The 14,347-nt window shown below is 41.1% G+C and overlaps 1 protein-coding gene across 1 annotated transcript in view; it reads left to right on the top strand.

The window, feature by feature from the left end:
• Positions 1-14,347, top strand: part of LOC122789392 (BTB/POZ domain-containing protein 3) — a 175,284-nt gene that overhangs the window by 107,995 nt on the left and 52,942 nt on the right. The window lies entirely within an intron of this gene.

Here is a 14,347-nt window from a genome sequence, read left to right as displayed (position 1 = left end):
CAAATTTCAAATATTCATCTTATAAACTTAGAAAATTGCTAGAATAAAAGGTAGTGTTACTATGTATTTTCTGAAGAATATGAAGTCTGAAATTCAAATGCCTGTCAATTTTACTTCTGACGGAACAAAAACAATTTTCAGCAGATGCCCATGGAGAAATACTGCAGACACGTCTTTGTAAAATGGCAGGATATCAGAGCAAATCCACACAAACACAGGGAAGAGATGCAGACTCCACACAGAAGGCACCCCAGCCAAGAATTAAACCAGAAGACCTATAGCTGTGAGGCAACAATGCTACCACTGCACCATCAAATAGGCAAGGAGTTAAACATTCAGAAACCTGAAGTCTGAAATTCAAATGCCTGTCAATTGTATTTAACATTTGTTAACCAGGACAGTCTGACTTGGAACAAAAAACAATTTTCAGCAGAGGCCCAGGAAGAAATAATGCAGACATATCTTTGTAACATGGGAGAACACAAAAGCAAACCCACACAAACACAGGGAGAAGATGCAGACCCCACACAGAGGGCACCCCAGCCAAGAATCAAACCTAAAAACCTGCAGTTGTGAGACAACAATGCTACCACTGCACCATCAAATATTGAGTGTTGAAGCATTTAGAAACCACGGATATTATGAGGAATAGACTAGATCAAATATGAGGCAAAAATCTGCAAATGTTTTACAAAGGGTGGTTGGTAGGGAATTCAGGCCCTTAACACCTGCATACAAGGTACAGGGCTCAAGCCTGAGGTATTCCCTGCACACCACCATGAGTTTGCTCTAGCCACCAGTATGTAGTAACTGGGGTGAGTTTGCTCTAGCCACCAGGCATTTTACACACACACATGTGGCAATGGCAGTTAATATGACATCTGAACTGTCATTAGCATATTTTGTTAATAACGGGATCAAATGCAGTACCTGCTCCCACTGGCAGGAGCTTAGTTGCATCAGTGTTTTGGGTGTGAGCCAAGCTTGGTTATAGCAGTCTGTTTACTTGTACTACAGTGTAACCCAGGATGTAACATTGTGCCATGTTATTTTATGTCATTCCATAGAACACTGATGACATCCTTATCTGTGCTGGACAAAGCAATCCATCAGCATTCTATGGTGTTCAAGTGTTGCTCAGTTGCACATGCACTGTGCTGTCTGATAGTGTAGTCCTATAACTTCCCTTCCTTAGTCCACAATTTCATCTGTGATTCACTAGCTTGAAAACTGCAGACTATATTGTGGATTCCAATTTCCATAACACCTGCGTAACCTGTTTCCCAGGTAAAAAACATCATATTAATTTGTATCTTGCCTACTCTGTCTGCTGTTTGGCTTTATAAACAGATATGCTAATGTTTCTTTTCTTTTGAATGCATGGTGGCATTATCTCAATAACATTGAGTATTCCAATTTCCAACCCAGAAAGCACAAAAGTTTGCTCAGATGGTGACTGCCATTTTTTAACGCCTGGCAGTTTCTCTTCTAAATTAGAAAACTGATATATTAAACCACTGTTTTTAATATCTAAGTTTACTACAGCATGCAGATCATTCCGTCATATTAATAATGGTTGCTATAAAAAGTGAATATTTTCAAGTTAAATCAAAAACAAAGCTATAAGATAAAATACTATTTTTGCTGGTAGGCCAAGCATACTGAATAAACAAAATTTATGCAGAGTCCAAGCCTCCCTCGGTCCACAATTCGCATGTATAAGAACACACATCCATATACTTTTCTGCTTAATGTAATAACTTCCAAAGTAGACTTTACTCAGAGATTGCAACTACTGAAGCTTTTGCACACACACACACACACACACACACACACACACACACACACACACACTCCTACCTTACTTGTAAATGGGTCCGGAAAGCACTCCATTCACTCAGCGAACCCTCGACATAATCCACCTCCATTCTCACAGCAAAGCAAACCCGGAAGGCACTCCATTCTCTCAGCAAACCCTCAACGTAATCCACCTCCATTCTCACAGCAAAGCAAGCCCGCACTCGACGTAACGCTTCCCTGCAGGAGAACTTACCTCACTCCTGATTGGTCCTGCGCTCGAATCCCTGCTTACCTCTCTCCCGATTGGTCCTGCCTGCGGCTCAAGCAGTCCGGAGCTCCTCTCTTCTGTGCGTTCATCTACCGCATGGCATCTTGGGCATCTGCGGGGCAGAAAATACCTTCTCTGCATCTGGACTGCCTGAGTGGCAGTCAGAGTTCGCAGATATTCCTGGGCATCTGCAGGGCAGGGCAGTGCAGTTCCAGTACTCCGTAAAAATAGAAAAAAATTTTTTTTTTTAAAGTTTATGTTTAATGTTTTTTATTTCTTTATTTCTAGGTGGGAGGGCTGCAGTCCTGCAGACCGATAGCACGAGCCGCCCCTGACTTGGGGGCACCTGACATCTGGGTCAAGAAAAACTGAAGAAAATGGCATTTGTTGCATCTTATATACCCCTGGCGCACTGATGTCAGGGAGGAAGCGACAGCAACTGACGTCGGACCAAGACTTTGGAACTCTGGCCGACTGTGGGGACCACCTGACTGCAGGATAACCCCAAGTGTAATGACTGCAGCAGTGTAAACACTCGAACATCTACATTTATGGTAGGCACAAAACTGTACTTTATGAAACCTAAACATGCAGAGGTCTGTTGTCTGGTTGGAGCAGGATGTTTGTCAGCACAAGAAGTGTCCAAAAAGTGTTCAGCTTCTATCTTTGCTCCATCTGATACAACTCCTCTAGAGGCCAACAATTTGCAGCTTGTAGGTAGATTTTATACAAGCGATTAGATGGCCAGTATGACCATGAATGGGAAAACCCAGCTGGTGATTTCTGAGGAACCAGATGGCATTCCAGATTCTTGTTTATAGACATCCCCCATACCCTTTTAGAGCTATGTCCGGAGTCTGCTTGTCAGTGTTTCTCTGCTGACACTCCAAAAAGGGAGAAGCAGAAAAAACATATGATCCAGTTTTGTCCATTTTCATCCTGTTCAGCTATGGGTAGTCAGATGTGATGAGATCTGAGCTCTGCACCAACTCTGAAGCTTCTCTGTTCCAGGGCTCTGACTCCTCCCCTACCCATAATTACCTCTACTCAATGCAGCAAATGAGATTGTAGGTACTGAGGTGAAAAATTCAGTCATGTTTACTAGGGCTTGCCATTGCTATATCCTTTTTTTTGTGGATATTTCTTATAGTTCACTCCTTTTACCAAGAGATTTTTTTCTCCAGCTTTAGGTGTATAGTTAAGGTTAGGGTTAGATTACAACCATAATATCTAATAAGCTATCTATCTAAAGTTTAGTATTCTGTAATTTTTTATAGGGATTTATAGTGTTTCATAGGGTTTAGGATAGTATATAGTGTGTGTGTGTGTGTGTGTGTGTGTGTGTACTTGGGTTGCAGTAATGATCGACATTATAGCAGATGGCCAAGCATTTAAAAAGTGGAAACAAGCTCCCATTCCCCCCAGATCCTCATACACTTTGTGTTTGTTTGGGTGCTGCCCATCATGACACTTGGTGTCGGGATTCTGCTTCATTTATCTCTAGGGCTTGCCAGACTAGGAGAAAGAAGCTCTTGTTAAGGCTTTTCTCCCTCCACAGACAGGGTCTGTAGTACCTTCCAGTTCTTCGGCAGACTCCTCTCCAGTGAACAAGGACAAGAGGCCAAAAGACAAACAGAAAGAAAAAGAGAAGGCAAAATCAGATTTGGAAAGGTTGAGGAAGTGCTCCCCAGGTCCGATGTTGTCCAGGCCATATCTGAAAGATCCTCTATCACAGCAGACAAGTCTTTCAGGCCCGTCCTCCTCCTCCTTGGTCCCAGTTCTCTCTAGACCCGATGAATCTGAGACTATACTCACCCATCCTCCAGGTGCAGAAGTATTTCAGGCCACCTTTGGTGGCTTCTTCTATACAGTCATTCAGAAGTCTGACCAAGAAAATTGTTGACAGGATGATGGGGGAAGTTCCTTAAAATACGTTTTCAGGTCAGGTTTCTCTCGCAACGTTCCCAGAAGATGGTTCAAAGTCTTGGGCCAACTACCTCTCCTCTTCCTTTTGTGGTCTTGGTCTGCCCTTCATACCAAAGTAATTTGAATCTGATGTCCCAAAGTGCCTTTGCCAGTGCCGACTGTCAGAGTTACTTCCGCTGTAACAGCTTCTGTTCTTCTTTTGACTCTGATATGTTTGGATCCAGAAGATTAGCTGAGCTGCGGCTTCAGGGCTGGATCTCAGGGGGGTTGGGTCAACACCGAAGTTGTCCCTTCTCCTCAACACTTGATAGTTCGGTCAGAGATGAGCTTCAGAGCTGAAACCCATTGATTCTAAGGCTTTTTTTCTGTCTTAGGATAGGAGGAGGCCTATGGAGTTGATGGTGTGCTCAGCCTTCAAAGCTTTTTGAGAGGGTCCTGTTGATGCCGAGAGAGAAGATGCATTCATCCAGTTTGGTTCCATCCAAATCCCAGCAGGAATTTGCTTTTACTTCTTCCCATCACCCTATCTGACAGATGTTAAGTTCCACAGGTTTCTCAGGCTACATGCTACATTAGCTCCCAGTCAGATTAGGAACCTTCTGATCTGCCACCAGAACCAGTTCATAAGAAACATATGTGCAAGCAGAAGCAAGTAGACTTCTCGCCGGAGCCTTTCACTTAAAACACAGAGTTGAATGAAGGTGAAGGCTCCCCTATATCCCACTCAGAGGACGTCACCTTTGATGATGCCCTCGTATTAATGAAGCAGAGAAGGGGTTGGTCCTCTAATAACTCTTCACCAAATGAGTCTGTGTTCCTGGAAGCCTCTGCTTCTGGCTCAGCATCATCTTGGGTGGTACCACCCATTGACCCACTCATTAATCTCATGGCTCAACGGGCATGGAAGGACCCTGGAATGGTGGAATCCCATAGTGGTAGCAGTAGCCACTAAAAAGGAACAATTGGAGGAAAGTTCCTTTGTCCATTTCCCTAACAGGGTGTTTAGGGCTGTGGACCAATTTGGGAAATGGACATATGTTTTAACGACTTATGTGCTTAGAGCACCGAGTTACGTAGCCCATGTCACCAGATTTCAGAGGGATCTGACTAAGAATATTTCCCATTCTGCCTCTGGTAACCTGCCTGCAAATGTTCAGAAGACTGTGGACTCTGACACACAAATACACAGACCAACCTTCACATCAGTGTCTTTGAGATTATGGCAATCCTTCTAGCATTGTAGGTATTTCAGGATGTCCTCCCCAAGGATGTGATGTCTGTACAGTCAGACAGCATGTCAGTAGTCTGGTTCATCAACAGATAGGGAGGAACTTGCTCATGTCCACTATGTTGAGAGGCCATGAGTGTTTGGCAATGGGTGATGTCTTCTTGCTTTTCTGATTGGATGCCCCCAGTATGCACATTGCAGTGTGTGAGTGGACAAATTGAGCTGGTCCCGAAGTCCATCAGTGGTAACCTTGATTTTCTGTTTCTGGGTCCAGCCTTGCTTCAATCTTTTTGCATTTTTCCTAAACAACAAATGCAGCAGTTACTTTTATCCTTGATTGCTCCACTGGGATTGGCACCGAGGGATACTCTAGTCCGCAGTTGGCCCCCAGGTCTCTTCTGTGCTTTTTCCCCATTGTCCTTAATGAGCCAATTCATACAGAAGGCAAGAATGTGCAAGGCCGGAGTGATCCTCATTGCCCCCTTCTGGCCTTGGCAGACTTGGTTTCCCTAGGTGAGCTTTAGGCATCCACCATGAGTGTTGGATCAGTATTCAAACCTGTTAACACACCCATCCAAACTGCTTTATCTGAACCATGAAGTTAGCCACTTGGTTCTTTCAGTTTTACCTTGGCCAGAGATGTCAGGCTTTCTGCCATAGTTGTCCGTATCTTATCAGCATCCCAAAAAACGTCCACTAAGAAGATCTTGGTAAATGGAAGAGGTTTTCTCCTTGGGCTATGTCAAAAAGATTTAGATACTTTCTCTGCTCCTATTACCTCCATTTTAGAGTTATTGTCTGAGCTTTTTCAGAGTGACTCTAGCTATTCCACTATCGAATTACAAATGACTGCTATTTCAAGCTTCCACATTGGGACGAAAGACAACTCTGTAGATTCCTCAAGAATCTCAAAGACCTTTTTGAAGTGACCATTTCTTCTATGATGTCATGTCTATCGGAGATCCAGTACTTCCCTGGGATATTGCTGTCATGCTGCAGGCATGGACTCCACCACCCTTTGACCTAGCATTGGTTGATTTGAAGTTTCTCTTTTGGAAGACAATTTTCGTGGTGGCTGTTACTTCAGCCAGGTGAATTTCAGAGATGCAGACACTTTGTTACAAACCAAAAACCACAGCAAAAAGGTAACAAATTCTTTAAAAAGATGTAGCAGAAAATACCTAAATCAGATTTCAAAGGGCCTAAAGGATCCTTTGCAGACAAGCCTTCAACCTTAAGAATACCACCCTACCTACCTCTTCATCCATCTCGGCAAGCCCCTTTTTAGTTTTTCAGGGAAAGTTTCTCAGTTCTCATCACTTTGGAGATTGATAACAGCAGACAAGTGGGTTCTTGGCTTAATTCAGAAAGACCGAAAACTAACTTGGAACCTCCCCCACACACTTCAGGGATTTCTCAGGTTCTCTCCTTTTGCTAAAATTACAAGATTTGTTCCACCAGGAAACAATAGGATTAGTCCCATATCACAAAAAAAAAAAATTATTCAAGATGATTCCTTTTTCCAAGAAAACGGAGCATATGGAGACTTATTTTGAATCTACATATCCAGGACAACTTCCGTAGAAATCCTAATTTCAACATGTTCTCTTTGAAGTCTTTTTTCCTATGATCCTCACACAGCCCTTTCTGGGTTGCCTGGACATGGACACACGTCATCATATTCCTATTCATCCAGATCACAGAAAATTCTTACATTTTACATTGGTATTTAATTTTCAATTTTATGCTTTGCCCTTTGGTCCTTCTACAGCTCCAGGGGTGTTCACTAAATGTTTACCCCTATAGTAGTTTTCTGCAGGCTCCAGGGTATTTATGTATACCCCTGTTTAGATCTAATCCAGGTGATCTCAAAAGACATTTTACAGGATCTTCAGTTCACTAGGGGGTCTACTTTTTCACCAAGGTTTCACCCTGAACCTGAGGAAATCCACCCTGCAGTCTTCAGCATATATATATTTTTTTTATGCCATCTGCGCACATTTCTTGGTTGCATTCCTTCCACAGCTCCTTAGAAATGATTTCTGCGAGGAAGAGAGAGGGAGAGAGATGGTTTCAGCAGTACAGATCATACTGTTTCCACACTTGAGTAAGATGTAGCTGTACCACAAGGCACAGCATTTCCAGCCTCTGAACTTCCCAGTACCTCTCTTGCCCCCTCTTGAAGAAGGAATTTCAGTAGTGAATCAACCATATGTCTATCAACCCAGGAGTGCCCTTGTTGTTTCCTTCTGTACATCAGAAAGTCTTCACATATGTTTCAGACCTGGCTTGAGGAGCATGTTCTCAAGACAAAATCCAAGACGTATGATCAAGACAGGACAGGTACAAACATAGAAATAACAAGAGAAAGATAGCCTTTAGCCTTGATCCAAGTACTTCACCTCTGGGAATCTCCCACCCACTCATATATCTCTGCTATACTTGCCTGTACTGTTGTGCATAGGTTGTAACCTAGACATATGGCAGAAGAGGAAGGTGCCAAGTTTTAATAGACTGGTGGATGTATTATATCCTTGGCAGGATACTTCCCACTAACAAGTAATAATGGAACCGTGATCTGTTCGGACATCTACTGTTATGGCAAGTGTTTACACAATTGTACTTGCACTGGAATATTCATAGATAATTGAAATTGATTTAACAGAACAGAGTTTAGTAAGTCAGAGCAGCTTTTTGTAATTTTTGATGAAAAGAAATTCTGTTGTCGCTTCACAGTAAGACGCTGTCTGGTTCGATTCTCAGCTAAAGCATCTTCTGAATGGAGACCTGCCTGAATGGGCGTACCTTCGTTGAAGGTTGTGCGTCAGGGCTGGTAACTTGGCACGTAAAAATCAACTACCAATCATTAGCGGAGCGGAGTTCCACTGTGGCGACCCCTAACCGGGAAAAGCCGAAAGACACAGCATACACATGCACCATTTCTAAGTGTATAGTGCACTGTGTTTCTGAGAAACTTGGAAAAAGTATGCAGGACAAAGTTAGGTCTCGCACTACAAGGGTTACAGGTACCTCCACAGCCTTCATAAGAGCAGTTAGTGTACAAGGAATATGGGAGTTGGATATTTAGTCCTCTGTTCCATTTTTTCCCCAGCCACTACAAACAGGGCCTTATCTGTAAGGCTAGAACATGGTTTGCCTCAGCTTTTCTGAAAAGCATGCTACCCTCTTCCACTGTGGTCTCTCCAACAACTAAAGACCACAAGGATCAATAACTCTGGTAGTTTTCCTAATGTAACCACTGTAGCAGTGGACCACACTGTGAATGCAGTACAGTTGTGTAGCCACCTTACCATACTTACAAAAGTTGTTCACAGTTGGAGTCTAGTTTATCATCTACCATCCCTTCTGAAAGGGATAGGGCTGGGGTGAGTAAATACTGCACCTCTTCCTCCTCTTCATACTTTGCCCTCTTATGGTACCTAAGCAAAAGAAAAAAATGGCTAAGTTCTTTAGGCTAGCTAAGTAGATGCCTTCCAGGGAGCAGAGATTTCTCTGGTTGTGCATTTCCAATCTGTACAGTTGAAGAGCAGGAAAGAACTTAAGATTGTCAGCCTTGCATATAACTTTATAACCAGTGTGTAAAGTCATATTTGGTATAGTTGATGTCAGTATCTATGGAGGGGTAGGGTTCCTTGACTCTGAAAGTCTGGCTAGATGTGGACTTCAGCCTCTGTTAGACTTAATGCAGTGACTGCAACAGTGAACACAATTGAGCATCTGTTATTGTAGTAAGTTGGCTGCAAAGCTGCACTTCACAAATCCAGATCACTTATTTTTGACTTTTAGTTTACCTTCTATTTTCAGTAACCTAGAACGTGGACTGCGTTTATCCAAATCACTTTTTTTATTTAAATATATCGACGTAATGTAATTTCATGTGCTCCCCAAGTTAGGTAGACAACTCCTCTACTTAAAGGAAAAAATAAACTGTTCCCAACTAAACCATTCAGTAATGAAATGTTTATTCATATTAGGAAAAAAATAAAATAACAAGCAGGACACTAATCCGGGGTAGCTAGTTGAAAAAATGGTGTTATTGGCAAAACTCTAAGCTTACTAAAAAGTTTAGCTGTATGTTGGAGCTAACAAATTCTAACTTGACACTACACTACTACAATGCATTGAAACCCTCCAGTCATACAATCATACGCAAGCTATCTCTAGTTCATTTCATTTGAAATGTAGGCAATTAATGTAGCCTTTTGAATTCAAATGGAAGTGCCTCTGTTTTTAAAAAAAAACAAGGGGGGGGATCCATATAAGAACATAGGATAAAATAGGATAAAAATAGGCAAGCTGTCCCAAGGACTGTAAGATGCCTAATCATATACCCATTTAAGAAGACAGTTTGGTAGGAATATGTAGGGTCTGGTTTGTTTAGTATCACAAAATGTATTGTACTCTTTGGAAAATGTATTTCTTGAGTTCAGAGTAGTTAATGATTTTACACAAGGCTCCCATTGTATATACAGTGCCATGCTTATTTTCACTTTGTTAGGTATCGGCCCTTGTGTGTTTGTGTATGTATGTGGAGTTGGGGGGGGGGGGGGGGTCACTGAAGTGCAGTTACATGGTTTTGCATTTAAAGGTCAAGGTTGTGGTTTCCTGAAGAGTTCTCCTTTTCTGAGATACAGTATTCTCAAAACTGGTGTATATAAATGTCAGGTGTGTCTTTCTCCCACTCAGTACTGCATTTTTCCCGTTTTATTGTTGCATGTGCTTGTGTTTTGATGGTTGTTTTCCTTTGTGCTACTTATAATCTCAAGAGACTTGCACTTTAATCGGAGACGATGTAAATATGTGTATATATTTTTTCTCCCCAGGAAATGTCTCTCTTTTTTAACCCTTGAGGAAGACTTATTGAAAATGTTATTGTTTATGTATGCATGTGAAGTCCAGTCTGTTAGGAACTGCTGTGTGCTCACCAACCAGAAAAAAAGAGAATTTAGAATACTACATTTGTGGGCTGCTAGTCCTGAAAGGTATTTCTTGAATGACTGTTAGGAGGAATGTGTCCTGAAAGAAAGAAGAGCACTAGTACAAATTAGTTTTCAGTTTGTCCGTAACTTTTCAGTGCCCAATATCTATGAAACATATTTTGCTTCCTTTTCTTTTTCAGTACAAATTACTGATGTGACAACAGTGTCTCCTAATTCATTCTCATCAGGTTGTCTTGAAACATTCCAGTAGTTATGGCAAATCTGACACTTAGATGTTAATGCCACTGAACTCAAAAGACTCCACCTTGTTGTTTGCCATATAGCATGTGGTATTCTGTGCAACTTCTTTGCTTTTATTTGATGAGACCTTGTAATGCACGAAGTCGAGCAGTTCTACTGAGATGTTTCCACTTTGCAGTTCCTTGTCTTCTACCACAACTGTATAATCCATAGTTTTAAGGGATTTGAGTAACTTGCTGTTTGTGCTGGAACATGACAGGACCTACTGGTGTTGTATATGCCTTTCGTGTACTGCTTGCAGACTGACACACCTGGGCTGGTTGCATTGATCTTATTAGACCAGCATGCATTTCATAAGGTGGAATAAAGTCTGATAATCCAGTACCTTTGTCGTAATATGAGATGCAGCAGTGGGTTTTGCAATTCACACGACTGTCCCTTGTATATCTACCCTTATTCTATGTGCCATTGGTTTCAGAAAGTGTAACTATAAACAGTTGTTGACTTGCATTATCCTATGCTGATACTTTGAGTAGTAGTGAGTTTTTAGCTGTTTGTCTATTGTTGCACAAAGATGTCCTTTAACAAAGTAATAACGGAAGAGAGATGAGTAATAGGATTTTACCCAGTGAGAGATGAACAGTATTAGTACTGTATGCTGCCCAATCAGTTGTTGGGAAGTTCCCTGGATTGTGTGGTGTTCAGTGCAGTAAAGAGGATGTCTGAATTTGATTGTCAGTAAGCACTCAGTCGTTATTCCCTTACTTGGCAAATCACAACATGGTTACAGTACTTGAAAGCAAGCTGTGTAATTTGTAGTACTGCCTTATTATGTTACATAACAGGGAGACAAGTGTCTCACTTTATCAGTGAGTACATGAACAGTAAAGGATCTTCTTCCTTGTGATAAAATCACAAGTTTGTTTTATACACTGTATGCTTGTATGTATTAATTTTCAGAATAAACAGAAAGTCATTATTCTATTTGTACATCTAGCTGGGTATAGAAACGCACTTTTGTCATGGGTAAAAAAAGGAATAGTTGAATTGTTGCAGTTTGCTTCATTAACCTCCATGTTGGTCAGGTAGTTTTATCTAGTATACAGGTATGCAATTTTTTTTTGTACATCCAAGAAACTTCTGCTGTGTAAACTGAAAACACATGCATGCATTCTACTTAGGAAAATAGAATCCTAACTTATAAAAGGGAAGATATGTGCAGTCTGCTCCCAGTATTCTTAAGGCAGTAACCCCCTTTCCCTCCAAAAATAGCCTTTGACATGTTACTCCATTGTCTTATTCACTTGTATAGTATGGGTTAATACTATAATCATGACTTCTTTGAAGAATTGTGTGATGTGTTACTGTCTAGCTTCTGTCTTATCTGGCAAATGTGAGTATTGTAATGTGTTGTAGCTGGGGACAGTAATCCCATGCACAGGTAGCAGATATATTACTTCCTCAGGGAAAGCAGGAGTTAGGTAGCAGATATATTACTTCCTCAGGGAAAGCAGGAGTTTTTAGTCTCCCACTGTATTATATGGGAATTCTCATTACTCCATAAGTGTTATTACTGGAAACCTTTGTCCTACTCGTGAACTGCATTTATATAGTCTCCTGTTGAATGTAGCATTTCATTTGCTACTATTGCGTCCCCTTTTTTTGTACAAAACAGTGGTGCGACCAGTACTTCTGTATAATACACATACCTGGGCAGTAAAGGCAGAACAGTTGAGAAAGCTAGAGGTGATGCAGATGAAGTGCCTGAGACATGTTGTAAGATGCACACTGTGGGATGGATGAAGAAATGAGGACATACGAGCAGAGTAGCTCCAATTGCAGAAAAGGTCTAAAGAAAAGATTACTGTGGTTCAGGCACGTGTGTAGAAAAGCAAAAGATAAGCTGGTGAAGAAGATTTGGGATAGACAGGAGGAAGGCAAAAGGAATCAAGGGTATCCAGCAAGGAGGTGGATAGATTGTGTGAGAGAAGACCTGCGACAATCAGACATGAGTGTCAAAGAAGGTAAGAGAGTGGCATTGAATGGAGAGAGAAAGACTGACAGTTGACACAACACACCAACCCCATGTAGAAAAAGGGGTTGATGATAATGATGTTGTGTCCCCACTGTCACAGTAGGCAGTTATATCGGTACTGTTTTGGTGTTACGGTATAATAATGAGCCTTTCACTCACTCGTCACTACTTATGCCATGTGACATGCCATGGGTTGGCTGGCCATAACATGTTACACTGTTGTTGTGGAAAGGGACAGTACTTACTGTAATGAGAAGTAGCATTTAGTTTCACTTATAAGTAAGTGAGAGAGAATTCATAGGACCACAGAAATATAGACAGCTGAAGGCAGAAAATGATGATAAAAAGGCTGCTAACCAAAAAAAAAAAAAAAGTCAAAAGAATTGCTAGGTTGGTAGGGATTGATCTCTGCTTGTTCACAAAATGGTGTATAATGAGCACCATTCCTGTGGGGGGACGTATGTTATCTGTGTAGCTGACAGTAGCGCTACTGTGAAACTAGATTTAATAGGTAGGGTCTCCCTTTAACAAAGTCTAACTGTTGAGGGTCTAGCCTAATGACATTTTTGTTATCAAAATTGATGAGATCAGTTATGATACACTCCATAGTTTTGAATATCAGACTGGTAGGGCTGACAGATAATATAATTATTAGGGCTTGTGTTAGGGTCACCCTTGTGGAGGGACATTAACATTGCAGTGCAGTGTAATTCAGGAAAAAAAAAACCACATTGGCTAAGTTTAGGTTAAGCATTTTGATGAGAGGTTCAGAGCGTGCATATTTGGTACTATTTATTATTCATCCAGGAATGTTGTCAGTTCCCATGGAGGAAGGATTTTTGGTATTTGATAGTACAAGCCTTCAGAACACTTAATTGTGGGTGTAAGGGTGTGGTATGTTTAGATATGTGCTTCGGGTGAAGCTTCACTAAACTTGTTTGCAAGTATATTAGTGATGTCTCTTGATTAGTCTCATTTAGGATAAGTTTTGAACATTGTTTCGTATTGTAAAGGAGCACATGTAGTTATCCTTACCTTCAGAAGTTAGGTTTAAGTTCATGGTTTGTCCTAATAGTATATTTCAGTTCCTTGGTAATGTTTTCTGTACTGTCTGTGTTATGAAGAGTTTTGGATTGGCTTGTGTAATTTACAAAATTCTTTTCTCTTTCTGTAAGGTTTGTTTGTGTGTGAACAACCAGAGTGGCTTGTTTTTGAATTTCCTATTGTATTTTGCTCTGTTTTTGAGTACAGATTATATTCCATTTGTCTAAATGGGCGTCAGACTCCTTTGTAAAGCTGACTGTTGTCAGTGTCTGAGATAGTGCTGTTGTAGGTACATTTTGAGATCTCATCAAAAAGGCAAACCCTCAAAAAATTGTATGAAGTCCTTAAATTCAGAGATGTTTGTTTCAGGAGCTTTGTAGATTATGAAGGCAAGTGTCCCAAATTTATCATCCAACATAAATGGGGATGAGGAGACCAGGGAATATTACATGTAGAGGTTGTATTCATGAGGACCAGATCTAGAGCATTACGCCCTCTTCTCTTCCAGGGACTTTTTTGTCATTAAGTCCAGAAACTTCTAAGCATACCTTCTGTTGGAGGTAAAGGTGCTCCACGTAATTGCAAGGTAGTTAGCATTCCAAAATAATGGTGCTCTTTTATTAAGAGGCAGTTCTTTGGAATCTAGCATGATCATCTGGGGATACAGAGGGTGTGCTGTAGCAGGTTTATAATCTGGCAGTTTGTTTTATGGTAATCTGGAGCTCTAGAAGTTATTTTGGTAGGTCTCTAGGAATTTGCTTGAAAGTAATGGGATTTATCCCAAATATGAAGGAATTACCACGATCACCATCATGTCTGAAGGTAGGGAAGGCACAAAACTGTGG

Source organism: Protopterus annectens, chromosome 1.part2 (genome assembly GCF_019279795.1).
Source record: "Protopterus annectens isolate FY-2018-M chromosome 1.part2, PAN1.0, whole genome shotgun sequence".
In the NCBI taxonomy this organism is placed as follows: domain Eukaryota; kingdom Metazoa; phylum Chordata; order Ceratodontiformes; family Protopteridae; genus Protopterus; species Protopterus annectens.
This window is presented reverse-complemented; position numbering and strand designations above follow the sequence as displayed.